This window comes from Podarcis muralis, chromosome 6, assembly GCF_964188315.1.
Source record: "Podarcis muralis chromosome 6, rPodMur119.hap1.1, whole genome shotgun sequence".
NCBI classification, from domain to species: Eukaryota; Metazoa; Chordata; class Lepidosauria; order Squamata; family Lacertidae; genus Podarcis; species Podarcis muralis.
This window is the reverse complement of record NC_135660.1, coordinates 95,092,155-95,108,446: the sequence shown is the minus strand read 5'-3', so window position 1 is coordinate 95,108,446 and position 16,292 is coordinate 95,092,155. Positions and strand designations below refer to the sequence as shown.

The 16,292-nt window shown below is 45.8% G+C and overlaps 1 protein-coding gene and 1 long non-coding RNA gene across 2 annotated transcripts in view; both read right to left on the bottom strand.

Moving 5' to 3' along the window:
* SEMA3D (semaphorin 3D) overlaps positions 1–1,504 on the bottom strand; it is a 172,839-nt gene extending 171,335 nt beyond the window's left edge. Inside the window, exon 1 of the mRNA XM_028728773.2 lies at positions 672–1,504. The gene's annotated coding sequence lies outside the window, so the exon portion shown is untranslated. The remainder of the gene's footprint in view (positions 1–671) is intronic.
* Positions 1–16,292, bottom strand: part of LOC144328074 (uncharacterized) — a 363,019-nt gene that overhangs the window by 171,970 nt on the left and 174,757 nt on the right. The gene's annotated exons all lie outside the window — the stretch shown is intronic.

Genomic DNA, 16,292 nt, shown 5'->3' with positions numbered 1-16,292 from the left:
AAACCGAATCGCAGTGGAAAATATAAGTGATTTATTGTTCTCGTTATTCTTATTGCTTTCCTATTGCAGAGAACTGTGCTCGGGCAAGCATTTTTTTAATAAAACAAAATAAAGGATTTCCCTACTTTTTAAAAAATAATAATTGAAAGCCGACACGTCCCAGTTTGTTTGCAGCAGCCACGCCGCTTGTAAGCACATTAGCGCAGCGGCACAATTGCTCAGCCAATTTGTCAGCCGCAAGACGCAATCCTTGCCCTGGAATAAGACAGCTGGGGTAGCTCGGTTGGTAGAGCCAGTGGCGGACCTACATTTCGGGGGTCCTGAACTGTCATGGGGGCCCCTTTTCAACCCGCAACGAGGTCTGGGTAACAACCCCTGTTCTCTTCTTCAATGGGGCTGTTCCAGGACAGATCATCACACCTTGACAACATCTGTGCTACATAATCATTTTGAGTCGTGGCACTCAAATGGGGACCCAAAATAAGCAATGCGGACGGGGGTTGGAGCCCCAGTGTTGAGTGAAGGATTTCTGCCTGGCAGCGGGTTGGATCCTGCCGATCCTTTCCAACTTACACTTCTGTAATAATACTGTAAGCAAGCAAACAAACAAGCAAAGGGGCAACGGAGAAGGGGACCCGCGCGCGCCCCCAGGTTACCCAGCCAGTCCTTACCTGTTCCGGGCTTAAACTCGCTCTCTCGGCTGCGCGAAAAGACGAGCGCTGTGCGCTCTGCGGAGCCTCGCCTGGCCGGGATGCTGCCCGAGCGACTCCTGCGCAAAGCCGGCTGTGCGTGGCTCTGGGCGCCGGAGAGCAGAGGGCGCGGCTGCTGCTGCTGCTGCCGGGCGCCGCCTCCTGCCTCGCAGCGCGCTCCTCTCGCTCGGGGAAACTTGGGGCAGCCAAGACTTCGCCGCCGCCGCCGCCTCCTCTTGCGCTGCTGGCGGCTCTGCGCTTCTCTCCCGAGCTGCCCGTTTCCCCCTCCCGGCAGCCGGCGGCTCAGCGCAGCCACGTGCGGCGGCGGCAGGAGGGAGGGAGGCGGCCGGTGCTCTCCGCCAGGCGGCTGCCCCGGGGCCAGATCCAGCTAGGCGAGCGCGGCGAGCAGCCTTCTCGCAACGGCGTCGGCGGCGTCGGAGGTCTACGGCTCAAGGTCGCCCCACAGGCCGGGCGCTTTCGGCAGCGGCGGCGCGGAGTTGGCCGGTTGCTGCGCCGGTTCCTTGCGCTCCTCCGACTCGGCAGCGCGGGATCGGTCGGGGGCTGAGCGGCGGAGAGAGGGGCGCTCGGCTCGGCTGCGGGGATTTTGTGTGTTTATTTATTTGGAAAGAGTCTCTTTATGCGCAGGTGGGGCTCCGAACTGTGCCCGGGGAAGACCCTCCCCGCCCTCACCCTGAGCTCCGAAGTGAAGCCTGTCAAAGTCCGGAGCAAAGGGCTGGCCTGACTTGCGCGTTTGTTTCTGCTCTGTTTCAGGAAATCTCCAACTGATCTTCCGTGCAGCCTTTGATTTACTTGGAAGATTTTGCTCAGGCTCTCTCTCTCTCTCTCTCTCTCTCTCTCTCTCTCTCTCTCTCTCTCTCTCTCTCACACACACACACACACACACACACACACACGGGGTTTTCAATTTGTAGAATCTGCCTGTTTTCCGATGTCTATGATAACTAGCCCCCCTCCCCACAGACGGCCAGTATTTTGCAGAAGGGATTTAGGTTTGCACCATAGGAGTCAACTCCTGGGGCCAAGGACCTTTCACCCCCACTCCCACCCGCAAGAAAATATTTGAGCCCCCCCACCCCATAGAAAGGCATTGCCATTCCAATGAATTGCTTGTGCAACATAGTGATTATGCAGAGCGGGTCTTACCTTCCCGTCCCCCAGTGTTTTATTCAGGTTTGTACCGCTGGTTTGCACAGCTTAAGTGAATTAAAGCGGTCTGTCACTCAGGTGCTTTTTGTCACTCTTTGTTGCTGTTGGTGCAAGTGGCTCTCCATTGGGAAGAATGGCAGGATACACAGGGAATTAATAGTAATACCCTTTTGGAAATGGACTGGTGTTGTTGGTCTGGGGCCCTGCCTCATGGTCTCCCCCTCAGAAGGGGAGGGAAAGAGATGCATGAGAAAGATGCTAATTGCTGAGAGTGGAAGACAGGTGTGGAGACTCTGTGGCCCTCCACATGTTGCTGGACTACAACTCCCATCATCCCTGACCGTTGGCCTTGTTGGTCTGAAGCACGGAGAGCCTAGGGATGTTAGGGAGGTCATAGCCTTCCAACATAAAGGAAGAATGCAGGCTTCCCCAGCCAGATGCTTCCAGATGTCTTGCACTACAACTCCCAGCAGCCCCAGTCCCTGTGGATGTGCTGGCTGAAGGTAGTTGTAGCCCAAAAGTTCTGAAGATACTAGATTGTGGAAGTCTGGGATAAGAATATAATCCTGGTGGTTTAAACCTTAGCAGGAGAGAAAGTGCTGCTCCAATTCTCCAGCTTTCTGGTTCTTTGGCCTGAAATTCACTTACCGTATTTTTTGCTCTATAAGACTCACTTTTTCCCTCCTGAAAAGTAAGGGGAAATGTGTGTGCGTCTTATGGAGTGAATGCAGGCTGTGCAGCTATCCCAGAAGCCAGAACAGCAAGAGGGATTGCCGCTTTCACTGTGCAGCGATCCCTCTTGCTGTTCTGGCTTCTGAGATTCAGAATATTTTTTTCCCTTGTTTTCCTCCTCCAAAAACTAGGTGCGTCTTGTGGTCTGGTGCATCTTATAGAGCAAAAAACACGGTATGTCTGAACCATTATATCCAGCAAAACAAAAACGCCCCCCCCCCATTTATTCACACTTTTCGTGACAATTTCTTGTGCAAAATTGGACCACACGAGCCACACCTCTTCCCACCTGGTTGCACATAGATTTTGGGGACATTGCAGTGTTTTGTATGTGGGAACACACAATCCTTGCCCTTTTGTAGCCCTGTTTACCTGTATATTGCTATGTGGTTGGACATATGTGGTGCATGGACGGCTAGCAGGGGTTGTCAGGAAGCTGACACTATGGGTGCAACAGATGCTCCATCTCAGTCCTGTTCATGCTTCACAGTTCCAGAGTTGCCTGGATTGCCCGTTTGCAAAACAGCTGCCCTGTCAAAGCTTCCGTTTAGCTCTTTGTTTGCGCTAAGTCCTCAAAGGATGGAGTGTTGTGTGCTGAACGTGAATGTGTGACTCATTCCATATTGTAAAAGTCCTCTCTGGAGCTGGGGTTGCAGGAAAACAATGGCCACTCAGTACTGCGATGATAGTAAATCAACAGCAACAGGAACTTCCAAACATAAGATGTACAAGTAGGAAGTATGAGAAGGAATGAGGGAGGAAGCCTCTTGTCCGGCACATCACAAAGTGATCATCAGCCGCAGGGAGATTAAACTCAGAAAGAGTTTCCTTTCTATCTGAGCCTGTTGTCCCCCCCTCCTGCAACTACTCCAGGGACAGAAAGAGACATTCTTCCTTCATCACAGACACCGACAAGAGGATAAGAGCATGAAAAGAGGCTTGCCCAAGGCCTCTGTGGCCCCGCATCCTTCCTCCCACAGAGGATCACCATCTGTCTCTCTGAAAACCCCACAAGTGAGCCAGGAGGGATTCTCGGGGTACACCTTCTGTGGCTGCTTCCCAGCAATGGCTGCCCCAGATCCTGGAGGCACCATGTAGCCATCATGACTCCCAAAGTCTGGGAGCACCCACCGAGAAGGCCCTCTCCCAACAGCCCATAAAAAATGGGCAGCCAGACTGAAAGAAGGGCCTCACCAAAATATCTTGGACCCTGGGCAGGTTCATACAGGAGAACAAAGTCCTTCAGATATCCTGGGCCTAAGCCCAAAGAGTTTTACACGGAGTAAACTCATCAAATAATCATGCACATTATTGTCAATGAGTTTGTTCTCACTACTGTTGGACACTATCCATAGTTTTAGTATGTATATTATCCAAATCACAATTCACAGTTTGAAATTCAAACAGCTGTTCAGCCTATTTGCAAAGGAGGGGCAAGGGAAATGCAGACTATACTATAATGCAATCTATGCCTTGGAGTTTGAGATATCAGAATGGAAGTTGCTGTGCATAGTCAAAATACCATCCAGTGATTCATTTTCAAAACCCACTTAAATCCCCACACACATTTTATGTTAAGGCAGGAAAGATGCAACACAGAAGTTCCATTGGAAAGATCAAAATGAAACTTGGTATGCAATATTATTAGGCCATAGGGACGTTCTCTCACTGACATTTCATTTGAGCACAGCCTTTTATGGAGGGAATTAAAGGCAAAATGTAAAATATATTGCCTTGAAATATGTGAAGTGAGATCTCTCACACATGGAGCTTCACTTGTGCTACTGATTTAATTTAACCAGATTAAAAAAATATCTTTTATACAGCGTTTACCACACTTATGTTGTAGACAATATGGTTATGATATTTACTTCTTTGATACATTTTTTCTTAATTTGACACCCACATAAAGAACATGCTTCTCAGTCAGAAGATGCTGACCATCTTTTGGCCAGTTGCCGTTTATAATGCAATTTCATATTCCCAAGTGGCATGTGAGAGAAATCGACATTTTGGATAAACAGCAGTGAATCTTACATTGGAATTGGATGAAGGGCAGATCTGGACAGATGTGGCCTGAGGCAAGGGCTGAAATGGCTCCTCTCTCTTCGAAGTTCTAAACATGCAGGACGGAGGAGTCATTTCACCCTTTGCCTCAGGCAACAAGCATCTCAGACCAACCTTGTCCAAATCTGCCCTCTCGTGCCAATGTAATTAACTAGACTAATGAAGGGCCTGCCCTTTTCGCACTTAATCTATGTGATTCATGTCATCAAGATAAAAGCATTATTTCAAGTTTAAAGGTAAAGGAAAAGAACCCCTGACAGTTAAGTCCAATTGTGAACGACTCCGAGGTCATCTCGCTTTACTGGCCGAGGGAGCCGACGTTTGTCCACAGGCAGTTTTTCCAGGTCATGCAGCCAGCATGACTAAGCGGCTTCTGGCGCAATGGAACACTGAAACCAGAGCAGCGCACGGAAACACCGTTTACCTTCTCGCCAGAGCAGTACCTATTTATCTACTTGCACTTTGACATGCTATCGAACTGCTAGGTTGGCAGGAGCATGGACTGAACAACGGGAGCTCACCCCATCGCAGGGATTCAAACCGCCGACCTTTTGATCAGCAAGCCCAACGCTCAGTGGTTTACACCACAGCGCCACCCGCGTCCCCCTTTCAAGTTTAAGAAAGTGCAATAGACCCTTTTAGAAAGGCTAAATGAAACCAGTCAGTCCTTTCCAAAGTGACCAACAATCTACCAAACAAAACAAAACTAAACCCCAAGAAACAAAAATAAATGCAGAAGGACTATGGGTGGGATGTTAAAATTAGCATAGTTCGAATAACAATATTATTATTTAAACTTTGACTCATGCTGCATGCATTGTTTGTACAAATGCTAGGCATACCACAGTAATCCACCAGGTTTGATTTCTGATGCAGATTTATTCTGCTGACAGAGACAAGTATCCCAGACCTTCCATATATCCAGTTTTATCTATTTTTTGAAGTGGAAAGAAATGCACCAGCAGCTGGAGCCGTGGACTCTTCTGCTTGCGACTTAGGTGGGGGAATGGGTTGGATATGTAACATCTTGCACAAGCTTGGAGGATTGTGTATAAAAGCTGTAAAAAGAAGCCGTGAAACTGATAAGCTTTCCCTGCCCACCCGCCCTCAAGCAGCGTGCCAGAGAAGTCCTTTTCCTGTAAACTGACAATGTGTTTGAAACCATGTGCCAAGCGCATCTTAGCAGAAATTTATGGCCCAGTGAGAAAGTGGGTTGGTTTTTAAAATTATTATCACCAGAATTTCTCTCTGTTTCTCATTTTTCCAGTTCCCCACATTTCCACATAAGTTTGTAAAAAATAAGGGACGCAGGTGGCGCTGTGGGTTAAAGCCTCAGCACCTAGGACTTGCCGATTGAAAGGTCGGCGGTTTGAATCCCTGCGGCGGGGTGCGCTCCTGTCGTTCGGTCCCAGCGCCTGCCAACCTAGCAGTTCGAAAGCACCTTCGGGTGCAAGTAGATAAATAGGGACCGCTTACTAGCGGGAAGGTAAACGGTGTTCCGTGTGCTGCGCTGGCTCGCCAGAGCAGCAATGTCACGCTGGCCACGTGACCCGGAAGTGTCTGCGGACAGCGCTGGCTCCCGGCCTATAGAGTGAGATGAGCGCACAACCCTAGAGTCTGTCAAGACTGGCCCGTACGGGCAGGGGTACCTTTACCTTTACCTTGTAAAAAATAAAAGGAAATAAAATAAAATGCAGGGGCGTAGAATTGGGGGAGGATGCCAGGCTGATTGCCCTGGGCACATTTTGGAGCGGGTGCTTCTCACACCACCCTCCCTGAGCCAGCCGTGCATGGCTTTGTCTCCAGAGCCGCTTGGAGAGGGTGGCATGAGAAGGACCCCAGTTTCTCAAAGCAGCGAGGGCCGTTGTGGTTCAGCAGTTTCTGTTCACCCTCCGCACCCCACCATGGAAACATTCCTTGCAAAGCCACTCAGGAAGGGCACATGAGAAGGATGCAACAGGGATCGAAACCTGGGCACACAGCTGTTGCAGCCATCTCATTCTGCCCTCCCAAGCGACTGGTGTGTCATTTCAGTCCAAAGAGACAGTTAGTTGATTCCGCTTTGTGTGAAAGGGTACCCAGTTGGCTCAAGGGAGAAGGCAGGCTGGCCAATAAAGCAATTTTTGAAACAAGTCCAGCTCCCACTCTGGGTTCTGTAGAAATTTTCTAATGCAGTTTCAAAAACGAAGGTGGGAGAAGTGGAATCCCTTTGGGATAACACTGGATTTTGCTTCCTTTAAGGCTCCTAACTAATCTGAAGGAAACAATAAACACTAAAGTGGTGCCTTGGTTCTCAGACGACTTGGAAGCCAAACACTGCAAACCCGGAAGTAAGTGCACCAGTTTGCTAACTTTTTTCGGAAGCCGAACGTGCTCTGTTTTGAGTGTTACACTCCCAATTTGAGTGCCACACTTCTGTTTTGAGTGTTACGCTGAGGTCTGTATGTTTTTGCTGTTTATTTTGTGCTTTTGTTTTTGCAGCTTTTATGTTTGTTTTCATGACTGTATGGAACCCAGTTCAGCTACTGATTGATTGTGTGACTCCAGTACATTGTGTATTGCTTTCATTTTATGGATCAGTGATCTCATTAGATAGTAAAATCCATGTTAAATGACTGTTTTAGGGGTTGTTTTTAGAAGTCTGGAATGTATTAATCCATTTTGCATTACTTTCTATGGGAAAGCGCGTCTTGGTTTTGGAACACTTTGCTTTTGGAATGGACTTCTGGAACAGATTAAGTTTGAGAACCAAGGTACCACTGTACTGGGAAACAAGGAGATGAAGACAGAGAGGAAAGGGTCGGGAACTTCGTGGGGCTGACGAAAAAGCCTTGCTGCCACAGAGATTCTCAGGGTCAGAGTAGGCTGGAAGAAGAGATGTGCGAGAGGCGAGTCCAGTGAGATAAGCATCCCAGAACAGAACCAAGTGGGGACTGAAGGCTGTCCAGTAGACCTAGGGCAAAGGCATTGGCTCCAAGGCCAATAATGAACAGAAGGGGCATTAAAGGGCAAAAGGTAATGGTGACTTAACTGTCAGCGGGCCTTACAGTACAATTTCCTGCTGAAATTGCTGGAATGCCACAAAGGATCTCTGGCCAATCAGAAACCACGGGCAGCCAACACAGGTGTCCCCACAGGTGTGGGGGAAGTTAAAAGGGACCCCTGACAGTTAGGTCCAGTTGCAGATGACTCTGGGGTTGCAGCGCTCATCTTGCTTTACTGGCTGAGGGAGCCGGCGTACAGCTTCCGGGTCATGTGGCCAGCATGACTAAGCCGCTTCTGGGAAAACCAGAGCAGCGCACAGAAACGCCGTTTACCTTCCCGCCGGAGCGGTACCTATTTATCTACTTGCACTTTGTCGTGCTTTTGAACTGCTAGGTTGGCAGAAGCAGGGACTGAGCAACGGGAGCTCACCCCATCGTGGGGATTCGAACCGCCGACCTTCTGATCGGCAAGCCCTAGGCTCTGCGCCACCCGCATCCCTGTGGGGGTAGTTAGGTAGGGGCATTTCTCAGAAAATGTAACTTTAAAGCTAATTCAATACGAGCAGAAGATGCTTGCTGGAGGATGGTTTTGATTACTTTCCGGGAGGTAATTAATAGCTAAAGAAAGATGCCCACTTGCATGAGATATGGCAAAGGTTCTGGGCACTGATTAGGTTTGCACTGCTGTTATAGTTTATCCCACACTTAACAGCCGCTGTGGGATGAAATTTGGCAGGAACCACTCTGGCTTTCTTCGATTCCTTGGCAATGGCACTATGTTCATTGCCCAGTGCAAAGCAAGTGTGGGCACATGGTTCCAGGGCATGTGCAGAGTTCCAGATGAACTGAGCTTCTCAATAAGAACACCCTTAAAACTAGAATGTCATGACTATATGAATGAGATGAGAGAGAAATACATTGTGCCTGTTGAGCTGATCGTATCAAACCAAGGGACACTTGGCTAGAACCTACTGCAATATAAATTTGCAGCCAGTCTTTTCTGGTGTCTGTTAAAACCTGTAGGTAGCATTGAGGAAACAAGGCTACAAAATGCAACTCTTCCAGTGGCCTTCATCTATCTATTTCTGCTGCTGTTTTTCCTCCTGTTGGCAATAGTTTCTGGAAGTCTGAAGGAAGAATTCCCTCGGCATAAATATATATATATCTGCAGAACATTTTCTGCTATGAATTTTTATTCACATTTCTGATACCAAAAGATACAATATCACCAAAACCCAGACAACAGCTTTTCCTTGGTAGTTCAGTAAGAAAAATTCATTAAAACAAAATAAACTAATAGGTTTTTTTAGGGTTCTTATAACTAGCCATTTGTTGCAGGAAGGAATCCAAGAAAAAAGATGCCCTCTGGTGGCTACTTGTCAGATATTTCCAGTGATGCATAGGAGCTTATAAGAGCTAATAATAATAATACCCTTGGTAAATTGTGAAGAAGGAGCTACGTGCCTCCCCCCTAAAAAATGAGAAATGCCATTGGGAAGTTACTGAGGATAAGGCATTAGTGCCAAGCTGAAAAGGCATATTTGTTGTGCTTGCAGTTTCTGCTTTTCTATTCAGCCTGGGCAAAATGTTCTGCCCGGTTTAATGTGGTATTTTAAATCATCGCTGATCATGACATTCCACTGCAGTTGCACATGGGTGCATATAATGTACTGATACAGTGGTGCCTCGCAAGACGAAATTAATTCGTTCCGCGAGTTTTGTCGTCTTGCGATTTTTTTCGTCTTGCGAAGCACGGTGTCGGGAAAGTTTTGGAAAAGCTTCAAAAATCACCAAAGTCTTTTAAAACCTCAAAAAAGGCTACCACACCGCGTTCTATGAGTTGCTCCTCGAAGTCAAGTCGCAACTGTATTAACGGTGTTAAGAAAAAGGAAACAAACTTGCAAGACGTTTCCGTCTTGCGAAGCAAGCCCATAGGGAAAATCGTCTTGCGGAGCAGCTCAAAAAACCCTTTCGTCTAGCGAGTTTTTTGTCTTGTGAGGCATTCGTCTTGCGAGGTACCACTGTAGTTCCTCCCAGTTGGAGGAAATATAACCAGAAGTAAAAACCAGGGCCGTCTTAAGCATATCCGGCGTCGTGGTGCAAAGATCCCTCCGGTGCCCCCCCCCCCCGGCAACTCCAAAACAAGGGAGGGGGCGGTGGAAAATGTCCTCTGCCTCCCCCACCGCCCTGATGTCCGGCGTGGTGGCAGTGATCAAGCAGGAAAACATGCTGGTGGACATGCTCTCCAGCGTTGGGGCACCTGAGAAGGCAGCCCAGGAAGGCTGCACGCTGCCTTGCACCAGGAAGCAGCAGGAGGACAACGACCGGGAGCAGGGCTGCCTTTAGCAAATGCAGAGGCTCTGTGGGGATTGCTCTCCTCCTGTGGAGGCTTGGGAAGAAAGCTGCATGCACGCCAGCCATATAGTTGGCGGGGCGCAGCTGGCGGGCGTGCAGGGAAAGGGGAGGCTGCCGGCAAAGCCGCGCAGCTCCCCCACTCGCTAGGACGCCCCTGAGAGGCAAGCGCCCTGGCGCAATGAACCACAAAGACCAATGGGAAAGACGGCTCTGGTAAGAACATGCCACTGGGCATCCTGTGGCATCCGATTCTCAGCCGTACTAGGTGGTGATACATGCGATATTCTTGACAGTAGTTTCTTCTGATCCAGTGCAGAAACTTCAGGTCTGTTTTCTTTTGCCATGAATGTCCTTTGTATTCCTGGATGTAACATTTTTAATAATAAAAAGATGTGGCTGAGGCGAGGCCAAATAAACAACTAAGCAACAGGGAAAGTTGGTGAAAAGCTCTTTGTGGCTTTCAAATGACTAGTTCACCTCTTATTGATTATTTATTTCTCTGTTATTATTATTTTTATTTGTTTAGTGTGCATAACCTCCTACCCTGATTAAGGTCCTTATAACTTGGTCGCTTTTCAAGGGAAATATCTGCTATAGTAAGCCACGTGCCCTAACAGTTTAGACCAGTGCTCTTGATGTTCTTTGCAACTTTTCATATTCTCCACATCTTTTTTATATAAAAAAAAATGGACACTAATTTGCAAGAATAGGTAACATAGCAGTTTCCCCCTGGAACGGTTCATTTCAGGCTAGAACCAAACCACAATCCTGTGTATATGAACATTAAATAAATGTGTGGTTTTGTTTATAAAAGTATCCCGTACCACATTTAAGAATAATTTTAGCATTTGTATGTAATTATTTTAACAAATGCAAAAAATATGGATGCCAAGTGTCTTGTGAACTCTTTAGGTATGAAAATGAATTTATCAAATAAATAATGTTGTGTTGTTTAATGATCATATGAATTTATAGCCATTTTTATATTTCACTGTTTAATCTGCATTCCTATATTCAACAATTTTACCACTTTGCCTACAGTTCTTTCCCCATTATGCTTTGAGAGCACACTGGGCATTCAAAAATGTTAGTTTAAAAATAGAAAGTGACAGGGATGGTTTATTGGTCTAAGGATGAGGTTCAGAATAACGAACTTCCTTAAAATAGCAGAGTCAGCTAATCTTTGCTGGTGATTTTTTAAAAAAGTGCCTTGCAGCATTGTGTGTCCAAAACAAAGCTCTCTTTTTTATATATAAATAGAATTTCATCTTTTCTGTGTTAGTATAACCCAGAGCCATACAAAAGATTCACTGGCAAGTTACCAAGACGAAGTGGGTTACTCAATCCCTCCTGGCATTCCTTGACACCTTCACCTGGTATTCTCCATTCCCCTAGGATTGGTTTAATTTGCACAGTTCTTTCTTTTGATTTGTCTTCTGCCAATATATATATTTATGCTTTTTAAACTTATGCTGAAGTGCACAATAGGCACACATATCTCAGCCATCCACAGGTACTGTATTTACAAATCAGTTACCACCCCTGTGTGTTCCCTTTCATAAAATCATAGATTTTCGGGTTGGGAGGGACCCCAAGGTCTCTAGACCAACTGCCTGCAATGCAGGAATCTCAACTGAAGCATCCATGACAGATGGCCATCTAACCTCTGCTTAAACACCTCCAAGGAAGGAGAGTCCACAACCACCCAAGGGACAGTTCTACTGTCAAACAGCTTTTCCTGGGAAGAAATCTGTTTCCAGTGGATTCTCTGCTGTCTGTAGTGCTACTATTGCAGGTGTGAGGAATCCTTCGCCTTTCAGATGTTGCTGAACCACAGCTTCTATCTACCCTGGCAAGCAGATGATGGTAGTTGTAGCTGGCAACATTTGGAAGGTCAAATGTTCCTGACCCCTTTGATATTGGAACATCCCATGTGATTCTTCCAGCCTCTGTGTTTACCTAAATTAGATCTGAGATTCCGCCACAAAGGAGTGGCCACTATGCCTCAGACTAAGTAAAGAGTAGGATGTCTGGTTTAGTCATCTCTTAGGTACAAATCTGGAATTTCTTTCATAGGCAGAATCCAGCAAAGCATCAGATTGCAAGAAAGGTGCCGTCTGTGTAGCCAACGTCTTTCCTCCATGTCTCCTGGTAACATTTGTGATGTGATGTCATGATGCTTCATGATTCCCTGCCCTCATTCCATATGGTCATCATGGCTTTCAGTCAAGCTAACTTAGACAATTTCCTCCTTGGCCACAGCAATTCATACGGGCTTAATTCCTGGCGTTGTTCTTACACATTTTTCATTTTTACTAGCACTGTTTTATTTGTATGGATCTTTTTACTTCTGTATACTGCTTGGGGGGACTTGACAAAAGGTTTTGAAAGGCAAATCAATCCGTATTCCACAAAACCAACTGCCTTGTTAAAAACACATAACGTAACAACACTTACAGGACAATTGTGTACCCCAACGAAACCCCCATTGAGTTCAATGGAGCTTACGCCCATTAGGTTCAGGACTGCAGTATTAGTTGGGACTTCCACTGGACTGGATTTTTAAATTCTTAGGTTTCACCCGTATTTTGTCTTTGGAAAGAATTTTGCAATGCAAGTTGCTACAGAAACTTGAGTTTCTATACACAAAACAAGCCTCACCACAATGCACTCATTTTGACTATTGGTCAGATGTTTTAATATTAATGAAAGTTTATACCCTAATCCGAAAGCAAACATTCTCAATTCAAGATACACAAACTACAGTTCTAATTCATGTTGTTTATTGCTTTTTCCAGTACAAGCAGCTTTTTGCTGGGCACTCGCTTTAATACAGTTTCCTTCGACAACATGTCTAGAATGTGGCTAATGCTTGGCTGCCTTTCAGACTTTTGGGATAAAGTTTTAAAATGCATAATTTATTACGCTTAGTTTCATTGGAACCATCTGCATTTATGTTAAACTGCCCACCTGCACTCAGTGTCAGTCAATTGCAAGTGTGGCCAAAACTCAGTATTTTTCTTTTCAGATAACTGTTCTGAATCATTATGAAATAGTGGCAAAGCACCTTTCATTATGTTGATCAGGTTCTTTCTGGTGGGAGGGTTGGTAGATTGCAATATCACTTACAGGGGGGATGTTGGTTTTGTTGGACCCCAATTCCTATCACCCCCAGACAACATGGCCAATGGTCAGAAATGATGGAAGTCCAGCCGCATCTAGAAAGCACCACACTGGCTACTTAGGCTGAGTGGGCAGATTTTGCCACCATTGACTTATATGTCTCCAAATGCCATGCTTTCTTTTCTTCTTTATGGCTGTGAGTTTGGGAATTTGGGGTGGTGGTGGTGAAGAAATGGAACATTACAGGGAGGAAACTGGCCAAGGAAAGTCCCCCTGGCTTTGTCTTTCCAAACATTTTGGAGTGCACTTGGTACGATCTCAATGTTTTCTGAAAGTTCTCCAGTAAAGCTTGGAACATTCGCATTAATTGTGAGACTAGTTTAGTGGAATTTACTCACTATGATGAGTAGGAAAATGAGAGTACCCCTAAACATTTTTTTAAAAGAAAAAAAGCACTGGATGAAACTCTCACTGAGAAGGTAAACTTTTGTCAAAATTTTATAGCTTCAGGTTGCAGTTGATGACACTGGGTGTTCACCTCATTGAATATTACTCTGTAAAAAAAAAAAACTCTGCAGGTAGAAAGCTGACAAGTCAGGAAAGGTTTCTAGCATAGTTTTTGACATGCTTGCTTTCTATTACAGGGTTTTTTTCCTGTATGAAAGAGCATTCTAATAAGGTAAGCTCCTACTGGTACAGCCCAGACACAGGAAGGGCACCTCAGTAAGAACTAGGCTTGAAACACCGTTGAGGTGAAAAAGTCTAACCTACCCTCCTGGCTCTTAGCTGGTGCTCCAGAAGAGAGCTGATTTTGCCCCATAAGAGACAGGGGCGGGTGATGAATTCCATTTGCTGTATCAAGACATTTTCAGCTCCTTTCCAAATCCCCAGATGTTTGCTTAACCCCAGCACAAACCACTCCATTCAGTTTGATGTCAACTCTAGGTACCAAACGAAAAGGATGTTGTGGTCAGGATGCCATCTTGGGTTTCATTTGTAGGCGTGGGCAAGATTCTCAGTGAGGCTTTGCAGGCCTGCTTTTGAATCTCTTCAAGATGAAATTCAAGAGAGAAGGGGAAAGAATGGCATTTTTGGTTGCGGTTGCTTTTATGACTTATAATATCTTCAACAATGTTTTCAAGAATGGCCAAAGAGTTTCCACGCCCCTCTTTACATTTTTAAAGACTTAATGGATATGTGCATTTGGCATACATACTTAGTAAACCGGACCATACAATTCTAACAATATAGGCACTCCCTGTCTAGAAATAATTGGTTGGCCAGCTGTGTAGGTGCTGCTGATCTTTGCTTACATGTGGTCTGTATATGTACTCCCACCCAAGCCTATTAAATGATGTCACTTTTCACAAATTTCATATTTTGGTGTTTCTTTTTTTTTTGGGGGGGGTGGGCATTCCAGTGGCAGAATAATGGTCTCAGCTGAGAAATATATCTGAACACAACACTGTGCATTTCTTTCTTTCTTAGTGAACGCATAGCTCTGTTAACTGGAGCTGGGTGCCAGATTCTCTTTGATTTCGCATCAGAAACAGCATAATGTCACTGATTTAAGTGGAGGCATATTGATTTCCCTGAGTTTTGGCAAACCTCAGACAATAAAAGAACGTCTCCTTGCCGAAGATGGTTGACAGAATTGTGGATTTACAGCTCAGCTGTTTAGAAGGTTATGAGGGATAGCCTCACTTGAAAATGGTGGCTTGTTTGATTTAAAACAAAGGATATTGTGCTTGGGGGTGATGAGATTGATTCAGATATAACCGAGTGTGTGTGGAGCAGCCAGGGTTGTACACATTTAGACCTATTTTTAAAAGCTGAAATCCAGCCAACTGGCTGTTTAGTGTAAATAGAAATGTGTGTGTGTGTGTTCATAAATCTAGCTCTTGGCTTATCCTCCCGAACAGCTGACTGGTGGCATTTCAACTTTTACAAAAAGCCTGTGCATGTTGGAGTGGTAAGCTGGGTGTTGGCTTGGAAGGAGAAGCATATGTAAAGCCCAGGTTTATATACGGTTGCCCTTTTAGCTACAAATGTTGTATAAGGGTTCTAACTCATTCAGGGTATGAGTGTTCACTGTTCACAAGTCACCCCTTTCCCTGTGTGGTGTAGTGGTTAAGAGCAGTAGTCTCGTAATCTGGGGAACCGGGTTCGCATCTCCGCTCCTCCACATGCAGCTGCTGGGTGACCTTGGGCCAGTCACACTTCTCTGAAGTCTCTCAGCCCCACTCACCTCACAGAGTGTTTGTTGTGGGGGAGGAAGGGAAAGGAGAATGTTAGCCGCTTTGAGACTCCTTAAAGGGAGTGAAAGGCGGGATATCAAATCCAAACTCTTCTTCTTCTTCTTCATATCATGTACATCATTTGGTCCACAAAGCCCTTTCTGGTGGTCCTGTCTTATATACTTGGAGCAGTTTTGCTATTCATCAGCATGTTTTGTTTTGTTTTGAAAAGTCGCTGGCTGTTTAAAACACTAGAATCTGTTTCTTCTGGCAATCTGACTTTGGAGCCTCCGTCCAACGTAAATGAATCTTGAGGGTTCTCCCCACTTGGGCACATATAACTAAGCATTTCAGGTTTGGAAAAATCCAGGAAATTTATGTTGCAGGTGCAAGCTATCAAAACTTGCGGTTCTCTCATTTCAAGCCACAGAGGCAATCCTATCTCTGTAGTTTGTGAAACCCGTTTTACATTCTGATTGTAAATTACATGGTCCCAGTTTCCTTGATGGTTTTTAAAATTCTAGCTCTCGGGGCAAGCAAAATCCCCCAAAACACCCTACGAAGTGGGAGTAAGCTTGGCGTGCATTTAGATGGTTTCTGGAGAAATCGAAGTCAACATATTTCCAGAATTTGCGGTGGACACAGGCGATAAAAGGTTCAGTCTAAGGCCGCAAGCCCGGGGCACACGCCAATCCTCTAGCATGAGAAGACGTTCCTTCTCCCTGGCCCTCCAATTTTTGGAGATCTTATGTTATTTTACCTGCTGTTTGTTTTAAGGCATTGTGCTGTACTTTGCACACACAGAGAGAGAAAGTAATTACTGTATTTTTTGCTGTATAAGACTCGCTTTTTCCCACCTATAAAGTAAGAGGAAATGTGTGTGCGTCTTACGGAGCGAATGCAGGTTGCACAGCTATCCCAGAAGCCAGAACAGCAAG